At 46.6% G+C, this 19145-nt stretch overlaps 1 protein-coding gene and 1 non-coding gene across 4 annotated transcripts in view; one reads left to right on the top strand and one right to left on the bottom strand.

Annotated features, from left to right (window-relative positions):
* The window catches only part of VAV1 (vav guanine nucleotide exchange factor 1), a 55781-nt gene that overhangs the window by 3731 nt on the left and 32905 nt on the right, over positions 1-19145 (top strand). The gene's annotated exons all lie outside the window — the stretch shown is intronic.
* On the bottom strand, positions 13941-14013 carry TRNAE-UUC (transfer RNA glutamic acid (anticodon UUC)). The gene has a single exon. It is a non-coding gene; the product is annotated as a tRNA-Glu (tRNA).

Genomic DNA, 19145 nt, shown 5'->3' with positions numbered 1-19145 from the left:
CTGAGGTTGCGAAACCCTGTGCTGGGGGACAGACAGCCTGGTAGAATCTTTAAAATATTTGACTCTTTGGTTAAATAATACATGTGTATCATTCAAAGATCAAAACACATAAAAAGGTGCACAGGGAAAAATTGTAACCTCTAGCCATCTTCTTCAGATACCCAGGTGCTACCTTCCTCCATAAGTGACTCCTTTTTTCTTTAAGTTGACTATATAGCCTTCCAGAATTTCCTTATGCAAATAGGAATGCAGGTTTTTATTAACTACCCTCCTCTCTTACTACAAAAGATGGCACATACCACCCACTGCTTTATACCCTGCTTTTCTCACCTTAATCATTGTCTTGGGAATCTTTCCAAATCAATACATAGAGATTGTTCTCATTCTTCTTAAAAAATGACTGCACGATATTCTAGATTGTCCATTCACTTAACAAACCACTTATATTGGGCGAACTGTGTGCCAGGCATTCATCTAAACTGGGAGCTGGCAAACTACAATGGGAGGGCCGAATCTGGACCACAAGCATGTTTTATAAATAAAGTTTTATTGGCATACAGCCACGTCCATTTGTTTATGTATTATCTATGGCTGATTTCCAGTTACAACTCTACAGTTGAGTAACTGACGAAGAGAGTGCCTGGCCTGTTGAGGTGAAGATATTTACTATCCAGACGTTTGTAGAAAAAGTTTGCTGATCCCTGGTCGAAACACTTTCTATACACTGACTTGTTTAATCTCCATAACAATTTACGAGGTAGATATTATCATTATCCTCATATTGCGTATGGGAAAACTGAGGAACAGAGAAGTTAAGTCACTTGCCTCAGGGCACCCAGCTTGAAAGTGACAGTCAGAAATTCAAACCCAGGCAGCCTGGTACCAGGATCCCTACTCTGTTTTTTTTTTTTTTTTGCCACCCCTCAGGCATGTGGCCAGGGACAGTTTCTCTAAACTGTATTCCATTGCACGGCTGGGGGATCACTTAATTTACCATCACCCCTATTGATGGGCACTTGGATTGCACCAGGCTTTTGTTCTGACAAACTAACTGTGATCAATAACCTTGTCCATGAACTGTTTTTTGGCTCTTCTACTGTGTGACCTTGGGCATATTACTTAACCTCTCTGTGCTTCCGTTTCCTCATCTGTAAAATGGAGATAATAAATCCCCATCTGAAAGCATTGCTCTGAAGGATAAATGAGTTACTATCAGGAACCTAGAAAAGTATCTAGCTACATATAAATGTTATTATTGCAGCCAGATACATGAGCAAGTATATCCATGGGATAAATTCTCAGAAGGGTTTTCTGGCTCAAAGTGGGTGAGTCTGTGTTTTCAGTAGATCCTGCCAAATTGTTCTCTGTTTGGGATTGTTCCCATATGCATTGTTCCAATTACATTACCTCTAGCAATGAGAATGCTGGTTTCTCCACTGCCTTGCCAACAGTTGTTAAGCTTTTGGAGTTTTGCCAACTTGGGTGATAAATGAAGCTCATTATGACTCAATGTACATTTCTCTTATTCTGAGTGAGATAGAGCCTCTTTTCTTATGTTTAAGAACTATTTATATTTTCTCTCTGCAAAATAATATTTGTTCATATCATTTGCCCGTTATTTTTTTCCTTCTAGGACTGCTGGAATTTTTTTCTTATTGATTTTTAGGAACTCTTTATATATTGGGCTGCTTTGAATTTCAAGTCAGGTACTTACTAGCCTTGTGATCTTGGAGAAAAAAAATTACTTAACCTATTTCTGCCCAGGTTGTCTTATCTACAGAATGGGGGTGTGGACAGCACCTTTATCTCAGGGTTATGTGAGGGTTCAACATGATAAGGTAAGTTAAATTCCTATCATGGTGATTGACGTATGATTAATGTATAGCAAGTGCTAAATTAATGGGAGTCATTCTTTTTTGCTAATTTGATTTCAGTGGGTCTGAGCTTGCCTGTAGGATGTGGTATAGGTCCGGGTGCAAAATGTTAGTTGCTGTAATGAACTGCATTGCTTCAGTGAATTTAAAGAGTTTACTTCTAGCTTATATCACAATCCAGTTTGGGTCAACTGGGGGATTAAGAGGATAGCCCTTCTTTACAAAGTCCCTATAGGACTTGGGCTCTTTCCATCTCATGGCCCCATCCTCCCTGAAGCCCTTGGAGTTCTCTATTCAGCCAGAGGACAAGGAGGGAGTTATGAGGAGCGAAACCCTGAGAGGTTTTCATGGGGACAGGCCCAGAAGTGGCACCATCACCTCCATTCTTGTTCCACTGGCCATAAGTTGGTCACATGGTCCCATCCAACTGCAAGACAGGAATGGGAATGTAGCTTAGCTGGGTGCCAGGCAGGGCAAGGAAATGGGTTGGGTGGATATAGAGAAGGCAGTGCCAGAGGACCTCAGGGTGATGCCTAGCTGGTTTCAGAGTTGCAGGTCTGGAGGGGGCTAGCTTAGAGGAAACCTCTGTTTCATCTGGAGGGATGAGGAATGAGGAGGACCTGGACCAGAGCCATGGGGGAAGGATGCAGCTGGGGACTTGGGGTGGGGCTTGGTGCAAGCAAATCTCAGCCAAGTGGGTTGGGTTGGGTTGGGTGGAAGATCGCATCTAAACATGTCCACTAGGACTGACCGGGACAGAAGCCTGGCGGGGGTGTGTGTCAACATTTGCGCTGTGCCTTCTTTCCCATTCCATTCTGTTCTGTTCACTGACTTCCTCTCTGGGCCCAATACTGGGAAATGTCACCCTTCAGGACTCTCACAGCGGATGCTGGAAACCCCTGTCCCTCCCCTTGCTCCCAGCCCTCCCACGCATGGCTCCCCTTGGAGTAAAAGTGAAAGTCCTCATCATGACCCAGAAGAACCTATGCATTTGGCCTCTGCCCACCTCTCAGCCCTCATCTCCTCCCTCTCTCCCCCTCCCTCACTCGACTCCAGCCATGTGGGCCCGCCCTCACTGTTCCTAGAGCCCACCAGGTGCAATTCAGCTCCAGGGCCTTTGCACGTGCTGTTCTTTCTCTACAAATCCCTCTTCCCCCAGATATACACCCTGGTTGTTCTCTTATCTCCTGAAGGTTTCTCATCAGAGAGATTTCCCCTGGTTTCCACATGTAAAAATCACACCCCCTGCCCCTGCCTACCCCCCCCCCCCATTCTCTTCCTTCTTTTATTTTCCTCCACAGTATTTATTTATTTATTTATTTATTTATTTATTTATTTATTTATTTTTGGCTGCATTGGGTCTTCGTTGCTGTGCGTGGGCTTTCTCTACTTGCGGTGAGCGGGAGCTACTCTTCGTTGCGGTTGCATGGGCTTCTCGATGCGGTGGCTTCTCTTGTTGCAGAGCACGGACTCTAGGCGCGTGGGCTTCAGTAGTTGTGGCTTGCGGGCTCTAGAGCACAGGCTCAGTAGTTGTGGCACACGGGCTTAGTTGCTCTGCAGCATGTGGGATCCTCCCGGACCAGGGCTCGAACCCGTGTCCCCTGCATCGGCAGGCGGATTCTTAACCACTGTGCCACGAGGGAAGCCCTCCTCCACAGTACTTAGCCCTCTCTGACTTACCATAGTTTTAAACTTATTTGCTTATTATCTGCTTCCCCCACTGGAGGGTCAGGGCAAAGCTTTTTGTCTGTTTGGTTCACAACTGTGTCCCCAGTTCCTAGAACAGCACTTGGCATATATAGTAGGTGCTCAATAAATGTTGATCAAATATTCACTTCATTTTTTCAGTCATTTAATACAGGGGTCAGCACACTATAACCCATGGGCTGGCTGCCTCTTTTTTTTTTTTTTTTTTTAATTTTATTTATTTATTTATTTATTTATTTATTTATGGCTGTGTTGGGTCTTCGTTTCTGTGTGAGGGCTTTCTCTAGTTGCGGCAAGCGGGGACCACTCTTCATCGCGGTGCGCGGGCCTCTCACTATCGTGGCCTCTCCCGTTGTGGAGCACAGGCTCCAGACGCGCAGGCTCAGCAATTGTGGCTCACGGGCTTAGTCGCTCCGCGGCATGTAGGATCTTCCCAGACCAGGGCTCGAACCCGTGTGCCCTGCATTGGCAGGCAGATTCTCAACCACTGCGCCACCAGGGAAGCCCTGGCTGCCTCTTTTTGTAAACAAAGTTTAACTGATACAAGGTCTTGCCTACTTGTTGACACATTGTTTGTGGCTGCTTTCTCTCTGCAAAGCCAAAAAAATAAAAAAATTACTGTCTGCCTCTTTACAGAGTTTGCTGATCCCTCCCTGATTTAGGAGGTATTTGTTGAGTGCTTACTTACTACTGGTTAGTGGTAGTTGGTTAGCGATGATTGAGGATGGATTGCCTGAGATTATCCTGCCTTTACTAGTTCCGAGTTATGTGGCTTCTCACCTTTTGTTTTCTTATCTGTAAAATGAGGCAAATGAAGATGGTGATAACAGCAATAATAACAAAAATAGTAATGATGATACTACCACCCACCTCAGAGACATTTCTGAGACATTCTGTTGGAGAATCCCACAATGAATGAGATGCAGACCATCATGAAACTCATGGAAACAGACTAGGAAATAGGCAGTTACAACACAGATTAACACACTCAGTGATGGGTGAGTGAAGCCCAGGGTATTGTGAGAGCAGAGAGAAGAGAACCCCCAGAAACAATCAGGGTAGGCTTCCTGGAGGAGGTGACATGCCAATGTGCATGTGGGAGGTTGGGGAATATTTGAGGGACTGAAAGACAAAGTTCTGTTTGTCTCCCTTGCTAACATTAATGGTGCCAGGAAGTGGGCAGGACCAGAGGGTGTGCTGGATGGGCATAGCTGGGCTTCTAAAGGTCTCACTACATTGTAGAGATGGACTGTCCCCTTTGATCTCAGGGATGGTGTTCTGAGACCTGGGCTTTAAGAGGAACATGAGAGTCAGGTCCCTTGGGGAATAGTGGAAGAAATAAGGGATGTTCAGTTGGAGAAGTTTAAGGTTTGAGGAAATTCTGAACTTAGTCTGCAGAAGTTTCAAGCAAGAGTCTTAGATCTTGTGACAGAAAACCCAACCAAAACTGGCTTAGTCAAAAATAATATTTATTACCTCATATAACTGAAAAGCTTGGGAGGAAATGCCTTCAGGTCCGGCTGGATCCAGGGGCTCAGGAGATATCTCAGGAACCCTCTCCTCTCTCCCCTTTGCACTCCATCTCTTAACTCTGCTTTCTTTGGGGTGTTTTCCTCCATTTTCAGTCACCCTTTCCCCTCATGGAGGCAAACAAGAGTGCCCAGATACACCAAATTTTTATTCCCACAATTCTGTGTCCAGTGGAAAATGGGAGGGTCGATTTAATGGCCTCTAAACCCCAGATCTCTCTTTCATTGGACATGAATGTTGGGGGGGGGGGTGTAACATGTCCAATTCTGAACCAATTGCTGTGCCTGGGAGAATGTATGGTCTGATTGGTCAGGCCAGGTCACGTGCCCATTTCTGGAGTCGGGGGCGGGGTCGACTCTACCCAAAGGAGCTAGGCTCGGGGAGGGGCTGTTTCACCTGGGAAACTGAGGGGCTGTTACCAGAAGAGCGGGGAGGAGATGTCAGGAGGCAGTCGATCAATCGATGTTTATATTGGCATCAAGTACTATCAATAAATTGAGTCTAGAGTTTCTCTGCATCAGCAGTGCTGATATTGGGGCTTCATCCTCTGTCTTGGGGGCTGCCCTGTGCATTGTAGGAAGTTGGGCAGCACCCCTGACCTTCACCCACTCTCCCCCCACCCCAGTAGTGACCACAAAATGTCCCCAGGCATTGCCTAATGTCCCCTGGGGGGCAGAATTGCCCCCGAGAGAACCACTGTTTTGGAGGGAGTGAGTTTCCTGTGTCCGGGGAGGTGGGGGATGGGTAGGGGGGGTGGGGAGGTGGGTGGGCGAGATTGGGGGGATGGGGCGGAATCCAAAGAGAAGTGAACAATTACTGGCTGGGGTGAAGGTGAGACTGAGAGCTTCTTCAAGTTAGACATTCATTTATTTTATCATCGGCAACAGGCGCTGTGCAGATGGCTGGGGTGATGGGAAAGAACACCACAGATTTCCTCTTTGCTCTCCTGAGTTCATGGCCTTGTGGGAGAGAAGGCTGCCTGTGTTCTGTTTCCTGTGGCGGCTGTAACACAGTCTCAAAAACTGGGTGGCGTGAAACAACAGCTATATTGTCTCACTGTTCTGGAGGGCGGAGGTTTGAAAACAAGGTGTCGGCAGCATCTTGTTCCATCTCCAGGCTATAGGAGAGAATCCGATCTTTGCCTCTTCCAGTTTCTGCTGGCTCCAGGCGTTCCTTGGCTTGTGGCTGCGTTATTCCAGCTTCTGCCTCCATCTTCACGTGGCTGTTTCCTCTGTGTCTGTCCATCTGTGTGTCTCATAATCCAGAAAGATCTCCACACCTTGACGTCCTTAATGATGTCTTGCAAAGTCCTTTTTTTTTTTCTTCAAATAACATCACACTCACCAAGGTGCCAGGGGTCAGATGTGGATGTATCTATTTGGGGGCTGCCGTTTAACCCGCTACAGACAGTAAACAGGCAAATCAATAAAACACGGTAGTAAATGCTGCAGACAGAATAATCCAGGGGTCAGGATGGAGAAAAACAAAGGGGGCAGGCTTCTGGAGGATGGTCAAGGAAAGCTGAGAGCTGAGGGATGAGGAGCCAGCTCTGGGAAGCATGGGGGCAGGGAGGGCAAAGGCTGTGCAAAGGCCCTGTGGCAGGAGGATGAGAATGAAGGATCTGCTGGCAGAAGGTGAGCAAGAGAAGGGAGAGCAGAGGGAAGTGATGTTTGGGAGGAAGGTACTCCAATGGAGGTGGCTGTGGGGATGTGTGTGGAATTTAAATATGATGGGCAGTCTTGGAGTGTTTTAAGCTGCTCCATGGGGACTGGACTCTAAGGGCAGTAGAGGTGACAGTAAGGGGACCTGGGAGGAGGAGGTTGATGAAGGTGTCCCAGGGAAAAGTGATGGGGGCTTGGACGAGGAGCTGGGGACAACGGATCTGGCTCCCATTTTGGGGGTTGAGCTGATCAGACTTGCTAACGGATTGGATGGAGGGGGGCTGGGAGTGAATGAAAGGAGGTCGGAAGATGTTGAAGTTTGTAGCTTAGGGACCCGCCCGAGTGGGGGTATCATTTGCTGAGATGGGAAGCCTGGGGGAGGAACAGGTTTCGGGGAGTTCTGATTGGGCCATGTGACCCTGGAGATAGAAAGCAGCCCAGCGTGGTGGTTACTGCAGTGGCTCTTTTTTTTTTTTTTTTTTTTTTTCCGAACCTGTGGCACGGCTTGTGGGAACTCAGTTCCCCGACCAGGGATTGAACCCGGGCCACAGCACAGTGGTTCTTAACTGGGGGTGGGGCAAGCGGCTCTGTCCTCCAAGGGGACATTTGGTAGTACGTGGAGATGGTTTTGGTTGTCACTACTGGATGGAGTGGTGTGGTCCTGGCATCGAGTGGGTAGAGACCAGGGATGCCGCTACACGCCCTCTTATGCCCAGGACAGCCGCCCAATTATCAGTGGTGCTGAGACTGAGAAACCCTGTTTGAGGGCCGTGGACTCCGGTTGCCCGGGGCTCCGGGTGCCGATCCTGACTTTGGGATCTTGGCTGAGTTGCTGAACCTCTCCGTGACTTGGTTTCCCCCTCTTTGAAAAGGGGGTAAGGATAGTCCCTACCTTATAGGGCTGTAGTGTCAAGTGGCCAGAAGGGCACAGTGTCAAGGGACCCAAAGAGCAAAGCGTATCCACATCCAGGTCTTGGTACTTTGAAAAGAATGGTTTTTAAAACAATTATTTATTTATTTATTTATGTATTTTAATTTTTATTGGGGTATAGTTGATTTACAATGTTCTGTTAGTTTCGGGCGTACAGCAAAGTGAATCTGTTATACATATACATATATCCACTCTTTTTTTTTAAGATGAAAAGAACAGTTTTAATGAAGTGGATGGGAATAGGTTCAGAAAGTATAATGAATAACAACAGAAACAGTTCCCATTTACTGAGCACTTACTACGTGCAAGTGTTGTTCTACGTACTTACAACTTATGCACTCATTTGATTTTCACAGCAAACTCTTGGAGAAGGTACCTCTGTGTTTCAGTTATCTGTTACTGTGAAACAAACCGACCCAAACTAAGTGATGTATGTCAATAACTGTGTTATCCTTCTCACAGATTCAGTGAGTCCGGAATTCGGATGGGGCATGGTGATGATGGTTTGTCAGCTCTGTGATGAGAAACCTTGAATGTCTGGGGGCTGGAATCATCTGGAGGATTCTTCACTCCCCTGTTGAGTGCCTGGGCTGGGATGACTTGAAGCTCTGCTCAGCTGGGGCTGTTGCCTGGAAACCCGGTCTCTCCATGTGGCTTGGGCTTCCTCACAACACGGTGATTGGGGTTTTGAGAAGGAGCGTGGAGAGAGAGCAAGTGTTTCTCAAGGAACCAAGGTGGAAGCTGGAGGGTTTCTTCTAACCTACTTAGGAATCATACGGTGCACTTGGCTGCATTCTCAGTGACAAGCAAGTCGCTAAGACCAGCCTAGATTCAACGGGAGGTGAATCAAACTCCACCTCTTGAGGGGGGTGTGACAAGTCACACTGCAGAAGAGCACACTGGATGGGTGATATTTTTGTGGCCATCTTTGGAAAGCACAATTATCAGAATTTATCATAATTATGATATTTGTTATTATCATAATTTCACAGATGAGGAAACAGAAACATGGAAAGTTTAAGTAAGTTGCTCAGGTGAATAAGTAGTTATGCTTGGATTTGAATGCAAGTGGCCAGGCCCCCAAACCTGTGACCACAAGCACTATAAGAATATTGCCTCTTTTGGGGGGAGCATATGAGCCTTTCAAGTGGTTACGGAGATAGTCTTAGATTCAGATTTCTGGTTCTCCTGGTCAGGATTCAGCCAGGAAAGCAGAAATCATCTCAGGTCTTTCAAACAGAGAGAATTTAATTCAGGGAATTGGCTAATGGGTGATGGGGTTGCTGAGAAGAGATGGGTGATACTAAGGTAACCCAGAGAATAGCCACTAGGCTGGAGAAAAAATAGAAGGAGGTAGTGTGACCAGGGGCCAGGGGCCAGAACCATTTAACAAGAGCTAGAACTTTGGGCAAGAGCTGTCTTCAGGGAGCTGAGACCATGCAGGTGTGTATTTGCTGCCGAAGAGGCAGAATAAGAGAGGGAGAGATACCCGGGCTTCTCTCTTCGTCCCACCTTGTGGCCTCCTACCTGGGTCTCCCATTGGCTGAAACTGCCTGGAAGCCAGGGTGCAAAGGAACCTGGGAAATGTAGTTCCCTTTGATACAGAACAAAGCAAAGGAAGGGCAGGTAGGATCTGAGAGCAAGCAGGCCTTGAGCAAGTGACTGCCTCTCTGATCTCAGTGTATTATCTCAGTTAAAGAAAGCTGCTGTTCCTACTATTTGCCTGAGAATCAATGATAAGCAATGGTTTTATTTCCTGTGGCAGAGTCCTCCTAAGCTTTAATGGCTCTGCTTGTTCTGGAGTTTAGCTGACTCTTAGATCAAACCCAGATCTCCTTTCTTAGGACTCTCCTGTCACAGGCCCCAAGCACACAGCTAATTGCCTTTCCTCCGGACAGCCCATCAGAGAGCTGCCTCCCATGAGTCCATCCTCAGCTTCCCCCAAGTTCCCTCTGGTCCAGGAAGAACACCACAGTGACTTCATGGCTCCTCAAAGGACGGGGTTTCCAGAACTTCACCTTGGGGTGTCTGTCTTGTGCTTGTTTGCCTGGGGGACCCAGAATGACCCCAAGATGGGTGCAGCATCTGAGCACCCCAAGAAATGTGGGGCTGTTGCCTTCAGTCTGATCTGTGATTGAGTGGGGGAGTTGAAGAAAAAGCTTCAAAAGGCATCAATCATTTGTGCTTCCCTCTCTGGGACTCCGGGAGATATGGCAGGATGGTGGGATGCTCCCATGGCAACCCTTGCCCCATTTTGATCACATGGCCCTGGTTTTGGTAAATCAGCATCTGATACCACTTTTGGTTCACTCCCTCCCACTCCCCCTTTCTCACTCTGCTCCAGCCACACTGGTCTCTGACCTCTTCCTCCAAAGCACCAGGCAGGGTCCACTCTCAGGGCCTTTGCATTGGCTGTTCCCTCTGCCTGGAATGCTTTTCCTCCAGACACCTACCCAGATCATTCCCTCCTTCAAGTCTTTACTCAAATGTCACTCTCTCCATGAGCCTTCCCTGGCCCCCTCATTTAGAATCGCACCCCTTCCTGGCACGCCCCATCCCCTTATCTTTTTTTTCTCGCTTAATATTTACCACCTTCTAACACGCTATATATATATATATATATATATATATATATATATATATATATATATATATATATATATATATATATATATATATTCGTGTAACACACTTGTTGCTTGTCTCCTGCCAGAATGTCAGCCTCACACAGGCAGGGATGTGAATCTCTTCTGTTCACAGCTGTATTCCCAGCACTTAAACCAGCACCTGGAGTATAATAGATGCTCAATAAATATTTGCCAAATCAGTGAAGGGGGTGCTAAATGAGCAGATACCCCTTGCATGCTGTTCTCTTCGCTTGGAACCCTTTTTCCCCACCTCACACTCTAAAGTAAGATTTATTTGGACAGAAAAAGCATATATTTGTGTCTCACTTATTTTGTTTTATCAAGGGTAGGGACAAAACATGGGACAGGGGTGTGTGTTTTGCATTATTGACCAATGGTGGCTTACAGTATTCCTTCTTCCCATACTCTCATCCCTGAAAAGCTCCTCTAAAGCTCCTAGTTTCAGGGAGACACACAGCAGGATTCTGGTCTCCTGCTGGCTTTTTAAAAACAGCCATATTAACATACAATCAGTGATATATTTCAAATACACAAGTTGATAAATGTTGACATACTGGACCTGTGAAACCAGCTCCACAATCAAGAGAGTGAACATATCTGTCACCTCAAAAGTTTCCTCCTGCCCTTTTGTAATTCCTCCTACCTAACCCCCACCTGCCATTCCCAAGCAATCCCAGATCTGCTTTTGGTCACTATAGATTAGTTTGTATCTGTTACCGAGTCCAAACTCGATTGCCGCATGACAGGCCAATAAATCAAGAGATGGGTTGTTTGGGCAAGGAATAGCGGCTTTATTCGGAAAGCCAGCAGACTGAGAAGATGGACTTGTGTCCCAAAGAACCATCTTCCCTGAGCTAGAATTTAGGCTTCTTTTATACTAAAAGGGGAGGGGGTGTGGTTGGTTGCTGCAAACTTCTTGGTGCCAGAATCCTTTGTTTTTGCAGCTGTCCACATAGGTTAGGTCACAATGTTCCTATAAACCTCCAACAAGATTAACATTATTCTCTGAACAACTTTTATCTCCATATGAATGGAAAAGTGTAATACCTTTAAAGGTCAGAGACTTGAGAATGGGCTATCTTGTATATTTCAGGCTACAGACTACATTCTTAACTTGTAGCAAAGGCAATTATACAAAGGCTAGAGTGAAAGAAACAGATCCAATATGGAGTCAGCTTTGTTCTTCCCTATTACACATCTTCTAGAGTTTTATATAAAGGGGAGCATACGATATGTACTCTTTGAGGCTGATTCTTTCACTCAGCATAATTCTTTTGCAATTCACTGAACTGTTGCGTGTCTTAGTTCTTTATTCCTTATTATGGCTGAGTAGTATTCCATTGCATGGACTTACTAAGTTTGCTTATCTGTTCTCCCGTCCATGGGCGTTTGGGTCGCCTCCACTTTTTGGCAAATAAAACTTCTCTGAACATTTGTATAAACACTTGCTTTCATTTCTCTCGGGTAAACGCCTGGGAGTGGAATAGGTCATATAGGAGGTGCATGCCTAGCTTGTTAAGAAACTGCCAAACCACGTTTTACAAAGTGGTCACACCATTTGACATTTCCCCACTGGCTGTGCGCAAGGCTTTCCTGGACTGCTTCTTCTCTTTGCTTCGTCTCTGAGTTTTGGCTTTACCAGACTCATCTCTCCCTTAACCAGATCCCACAGGGCTCTGGGCTTTTTCACATGCGTGCTTACCAAAGTGGTGATCGACCAGTGATTCATGTGCCTCTCTGCTCGGCGTCTGCCTTGCCACTAGACTGTAAGCTCTGTGGGGACAGGGTTCTGTCTGGCTGCCGCCAGGTCCCAGGGCTTGGTATTCAGTAGGCGCTCGATTCATGCTTGCTGAATGAATGTATGACCCTGACTGGTGGGCCGGGGGCTAGAGTGGATATTCAGTGAGTATTTTTATCCCCATGGCGATGATGAGGAAACAGAGGCACCAGGAGGTACAGTGACCCATCCAAGGTCCCTCAGCTTGCAGTGGCTGGGCTCGGAGTCAAACTCTGCCCGTCTGACCCCCTGTAGTGGCAGTGAGATGTTGAGTGTGTGCTGGGGTGGGAGGGGAGGGGAGAGGAGAGAGACGGCGGGAGCAGGGTGGGTCTTGAAGGCCAGGCAGAGGCGTTTATACTCTGCACCTCTGCTTGCAGGCTTCGAAAAGGGTGCACAGCACACCCACCCTCTCTGGTCTGCAGAATGAAGTCTTGCAACCTCGAGATTAAGGGGCTGCAAGGGCTGAACACAGAGGGCCCCCCTTTCTCGACTCCCCCGAGCAAACCTTGGTAACAGGCATTTCCTGTTTCCGGTAGGCTCCCTGGGGCTGGGGTGGGTGTGGGGAAGCTGGCTCCCGCAGTCGTGGGCTCAGCTCTGGGTTCCCTCTCCTGCTGCCTGCCCCCCATCTCCTGTCCCCCCATCTCCACCACCCAAAGGGGCCTCTGTCCCTGCACTCTGGTTCCCTGAAAGAGGGTGGTGAACTGGCCAAACTTTCCAGCTCTTTCTTTGTCTGGGGCAGGGGCTGTGATGTTGGGGGAACTGCAGGCAAAGGGGAAGTGTCTGGGTGCTGATTTGCATATGGGCAAGATGCCAGCCTGACTCTGAGGTTCTGGTGGAAAGAGGAGGGGAACTGAGGGGGTTGCCCACCTCTCCCAACAGGGAGGAAATAGTCTCCCATGCCCCTCCTACATTTGTTCAAAGGGTCTCCTGTCCTTTGCCACCTTCACCCACACTTCAGGCTACCAGGAAAGTCCTTCTAGTGGTCTAACCTCTGTCATTCCTGCTGTCGGAGGGAGCCCCTTGCTTTAGCTGGCCCTACTCCAGCCAGGGGCCTGATGAGTCATACCCCCCTTTCCCCCTTTGAGGTGTCACATGACTGGGGGGAAGCAGTCTTAAGTCTCAGCTGATCTTCCTGGGGTCAGCAGGGAACTTCCTCCCTAGGCCAGACAGGGCCATCTGTTCTGTTGTCCCTGGCGAACCACTGGTCCTGTCTGGAGTCAGCCCATGACCTTGCAAAGGCTGCTGGGCTGGAGAGTGGTACCTATGGCTCCTGTCATGTGCTGAACCCCCCCAAATGCCATCTGCGACGTGGCGCCATGAGGCAGCCTGGTGTGGTCTGAAGACGTCGGGTGAGGAGCATGACCTCTGGACCCAGAGAGCTGGTATCTGGCTCCCCATTTCTACCTGTGTGTCCTCGGGAAGGGGATATCTCCTCTCTGAGCCTCAGTTGTCCCATCTGTCAAATGGGGTTTCATTCCTTCACCAACTTTTTTTGAGCACCTACTGTGTGCCAGGCATTGTACTAGGTGTTGAGGCTACAGCAGTGAACCAGATACACAGAGAATCCTGCCCTCGTGGAGCTGATGTCCTAGTGTGTGTGGGAGGGTTGGGGTGGGGGGATATAGACAGACAATAACAAAAGAAATAAGTGAAATACACGTGTGTTACAATTTTATTTTATTTTATTTTATTTTATTTTATTTTATTTTATTTTATTTTATTTTATTTTATTTTATTTTATTTTATTTTATTTTATTTTATTTTATTTTATTTTATTTTTTTGGCTGCGCCACATGGCTTGCAAGATCTTAGTTCCCAGACCAGGGATTGAACCTGGGCCCACAGCAGTGAAAGTGCTGAGTCCTAACCACTGGACCACCAGGGAATTCCCTACAATTTTAAATAGAGTGGTTGGGAAGTTCTCCCTGAGAAGTGACATTTCATCAAAAGCCCAAAAGAGACAAGGAACGGAGGCACCAGGTTAATGGGGGGATGGACATTCTAAGAAGAAGAGAATAGTCCGTGCAAAGGTCCTGGGGCTGAATCGTGTCTGACATGTTCTAGGAATAGTGACGATGGGGAGGAGGTGAGGGCAGGGAGGTGACAGGGAAAGGTTGTGCAGGTCTTGTGAGCTTCAGAGTGGACTTGGGTTTGTATCTGGGTGGATTGTCTTGGGAGGGTTCTGACAATATTACTCTGGCTGCTGGGTTGAAAATAAATTATAGGGGCCCAGGAGCAGAAGAAAGGAGTCCTGGACTTCTCTGGTGGTCCAGTAGTTAAGACTCCGCTTCCACTGCATGGGGCGTGGGTTCGATCCCTGGTTAGGGAACTAAGATCCCACATGCTGCGCGGCCAAAAACAATTTAAAAAAAAGAAGAAGAAGCAAGGAGTCCACTGGGGAGGCCATCACAGTTATCCAGGTGAGTGATGATGGTGGCTTGGACCAGTAGAGGTGGACAGAAGTGGGTGGGATTCTGGGTATATTTTGAATATATACCGATAGGATTTTGGAATGGATTGAAAGTGGAGTGAGAGAGAAACAGAGAAGTATACCAATGGAACCAATACGATTTTGCTAATGGATTGGAAGTGGAGTAAGAGAGAAATAGTCAAGGCCACTCCAATGTTTTGGGTTTGGATAACTGGAAGGGCAGATGTGATTAGAGCCTGCAACTAATAACATTATTAGTTATTAGATCTCAGTAACAACTGTTATCAGATCTCAGTAGCAACTTTGTTGGGAGAATTAAACAAAACTGTGCGTGTCGGGGACTTCCCTGGCGGTCCAATGGTTAAGAATCCACTACTACTGCAGGGGACGCGGGTTCAATCCCTGGTCGGGGAACTAAGATCCTGCGTGCCGCGCGGCCAACAAACAAACAAACCAAAAAAACTGTGCATGTCAGACTCTTAGTGTAAGATTTGGAAAAGGCTCAGTTCTCAATAAATGGTGCCTCCTACGAAGGGCTGGAGCCTCCGGAGGGCAGGGGTTGGCCCCTGCAGGCAGTTTTGATTCACCTAGCTACTCTTCAGAGACAACTTTGGGAAATGAGGCTGTAGAGAGGCAGGGAGAGGGCGGGGCAGAAAGGCAAGGGGCATGGAGCAGAACAGAATCACGCCATATATTGTTTGTGGACACACGCATGCGTAGTAGAAGAACGCGGACACCGATGGAAAAAACGCACACCCATTACTGCATAGGAGTTACCAGTGGGGAGGGAAAGAAGGGCATGCGATTAGAGACTATTGCACGTGGGTTTGAAATGTAACGACAATGTTTAATTCAAAAGAAAATATGTTTACTCAAAGGAGTTGAAAACTTACGTCCCATACAGAACACGGACGTTTATAGCAGCTTTATTCATAATTGCCAAAACTTGGGAGCCGACAAGATGCCCTTCAGTAGGTGAATGGATAGACTTTGGTACAGTCAGACAATGGAATGTTATTTGGCGCTAAAAGAAATGAACTGTCAAGCCATGAAAAGACATGGAGGAGCCTTAAATGTATATTACTAAGTGGAAGAAGCCAATGTGCAAGGCTATGTACGATGTATGATTCCAACTTTATGACATTCTGGAAAAGGCAAAACTATGGGGACAGTAAAAAGATCAGGGGTTGCCAAGGGTTAAAGTGAGGGAAGGATGAATGCATGGAGTACAGAGGGGTTTTAGGGCAGTGAAAATATTCTGTATGATACTATAATGGTGGACACATGTCATTATCCATTTGTCCAAATCCATAGCATGTACAACACCGAGAGTGAACCCTAATGTCGACTACGGATTCTGGGTGATGATGTGTCAGTGTAGGTTCATCGATTGTAACAGATGTACCCTCTCTGGTGGGGGATGTGGGTAATGGGGGAGGGTACACATGCATTGGGGTAGAGGGGTGTATGAGAAGTCTCTCTACCTTCCATTCAGTTTTTCTGTGAGGCTAAAACTGCTCTCAAAAATAAAGTCTATTATCACAAAAATAAAGGAAAAGAGAGAAAGGAAGGGAGAGCCCACTAGAGTCCCCCGACTGGACCGATGGAGGTGCCACGGACCCCAAAGGGAGCTGGCCAGGTGTTTTCCTGCCTCCTTGGCAGCCTCCAAAAGCCTGCTGGTCTCTGCTCCACCTTGCCACTCATCCTCCAGTAGGTTAACCTGAGCTCTTTCATTTGGCAACAGTGTTTCAAGAAAGAGAGAGCAGAGGTTGCCACGAGGTCTGGTTGCCTAAGCTCAAAACTCACACAATGTGACTTCCGCTACTTTCTATTGGCCAAAGCCAGTCACGAGACCAGCCCAGACACAGAAGATGGGAAAATAGACTCCACTTCTAGATGGTAGGAGCTGAAATCTATATGTAAAAGATCACAAGGGGCATTCAGGCAGAGGGAACAAGGCATAGAGGCAAGAAAACATACAATATGTTGCATTTAGGGTGGGGGAACCATCTTTACCAAGTTGGAGCCGGGGTAGGGGAGGTAGCATGAGAAAAAAGATAGTTCTTGCAGAATTCCACAGGGACCAAATCTTGCAGGCCACGGTGAGGTTGAACTTTATTTTGAGGTCGATGGGTGCCCATGGCAAGGTTTCATGGTCAGATTTGCTGTGTGGAGGTGGGCTGGGAGGGGTGAAACATGAATTAGGGAGACCACTGAGAAGGCTAGTACAGTCACAAAGGTGAGAGATGGTGGTGTCTGCTCTAGCCTTTGACAATGGAAATGGTGAGAAGGGCTTGGGTTGAGAGGTAGTTTGGATGGTGAATCCGAAGTACCTCTTGATTGACTGGAAGCGGAGGATAAAATGAATTAAAAATTTTTTAAATTTTATATTGGAGTATAGTTGATCTACAATGTTGTGCTAGTTTCAGGTGTACAGCAAAGTGATTCAGATTCTTTTCCCATATAGGTTATTACAAAATATTGAGTAGAGTTCCCTGTGCTATACAGTAGGGTCTTGTTGATTATCTATTTTATATATAGTGGTGTGTATCTGTTAATCTGAAACTCCTAATTTATCCCTCTCCCCACCTTTCCCCTTTGGTAGCCATAAATTTGTTTTCTAAGCCTGTGAGTCTGTTTCTGGTTTGGAAATAAGTTCATTTGTATCCTTTTCTTAGATTCCACATATAAGTGGTATCATATGGTATTTGTCTTCTCTGTCTGATTTACTTCACTTTGTACGATAATCTCTAGGTCCATCCATGTTGCTGCAAATGGCATTATTTCATTCTTTTTTATGGTGGAGTAATATTCCGTTGTATATATGTACCACATCTTCTTTATCCATTCATCTGTTGATGGACATTTAAGTTGCTTCCATATCTTGGCTATTGTAAATAGTGCTGCTGTGAACATTGGGTGCATGTATCTTTTCGAGCGGATTAAATGAACTGATACTTGCAAAACACTTAGATGCATTCCTGGTTTGGAGAAAATAATCCATAAACATAATCTAACTTGATTATGATGCTTGGGGAGTGTTAAGAATCATCCTGGGTTCCTCAGCTGAGTCTCTGTGTGGATGGAGAGCCTGGATTAGGAGTGGGTTTAAAGTAGCCACGATGTCCACCTTGAACCTATTCAGTTTGAAGTGCCCACTGATGGATGAAGGAACCTGTTTCCGCAGCTGTAAATAAAGAAGTTGATGGTAATGAAAGGGCGGAGCGTTGTTCTGAAAACCCGACCCTGGGTGGGAAAAGAAGTCCAGACTCTCCTCTACTTATCCCCATGTTGTTTATTTATTCAATAAACACTAATTGGGCATTACTACATGCCACCACATCCAGGCTCCAGAGATGCCTCAACTCTGGGCCCTGCTTTCTTCTGGTGGAGGGGACAGAGCAGGTCACAGACCTTGTGGTCAGGCCTGGGGTGGGGAGAGACATTATACTAAGGGATCCTGGGGTAGGGGAATGAGGTCGAGGACTCCACTTGGGCGAAGAAATGGGGGAAGAGATATTGGAGATGGGCCTTGAAGGATGAGTAGGAGTTCACCAGGCAGATATGAGAGGAGCCTTTAGCCCAGATTCCAGCCGTTTGTTTATTTCCATGTGTGTAATCAGTGAAACAATTACAAGAAGAACTGGAGTGGGCAGTCATGGGGCCTCTGAGGATCCAACAGACCACAGCTGACTCTGGCTCTTAAGGCTACTGTATTAGGATAACACTAGCTGCTGTAACAAATAAGCCTTTTCAGTGGCTTAATGTAACAGAAATGTATTTCTTGTTCACATAATAGTCCAATGTTCCTCCTGGTACCAGGTGGGAGGTTTTTCTCTCATGGGGTCATTCAGAGACTATTTTCATTTGTGACTTTGCTATCCCTTAGAGTCTCAGCATCATTTCTGTCTGCCTGCAGACAATAGGGAAAAATAGAGTGTGAAGAAGGCAATCCCACTTCTTAAATTTAATACATTGCCCTGACAAGGATGCACATGGTGAATACTCACATTCCATTAGCTAGAACGAGTCATATGGCCACACCCATTTGCAAGGGGGGACGGGAAATGTAGTCCTTGGCTGTGCGGACAACTTTACAGCCACAATTCCATATCGTGGAAGAAGAAGCATGAATTCTGGTGGATTGCCAGTGACCTCTGCCACAGGTAGGCAGCAGGAATAGAACTAAGGTCTGGGAGGTGCTACAGGACACCCAGTTTGCCTTGTGACCTTGAATAAGTCCTTCTTCTTCCTCTCTGGGCTTTTTCCTCTCTCTGGGTGATGAACATTGGAGACTAGATGATATCTGAGGTCTTCTCCAGTTCTGAAAATTGATGGGTCAGTGAATGCTCTTGGACTTTCTAGCTGGAGCTAAGATGATGATGGTGATTACAATGATAGTGATGATGACGGTGGTGATGATGATGGTGACGATGATGATTGTGATAGTGATGGTGGTGGTGATGGTGATTATGATGGTAATATTGATGATGATGGTGGTGGTGGTGATAATATGGTGATTATAATGGTGATATTGATGATGAGGAGGAGGAAGATGTTGAGTATACTGATGATGGTGGTGGTAG

This window comes from Eschrichtius robustus, chromosome 2 (assembly GCF_028021215.1).
Source record: "Eschrichtius robustus isolate mEscRob2 chromosome 2, mEscRob2.pri, whole genome shotgun sequence".
Lineage (NCBI taxonomy): Eukaryota > Metazoa > Chordata > Mammalia > Artiodactyla > Eschrichtiidae > Eschrichtius > Eschrichtius robustus.
Note: the sequence above shows the minus strand (reverse complement) of the source record. Positions and strands in the feature narration are given on the sequence as shown.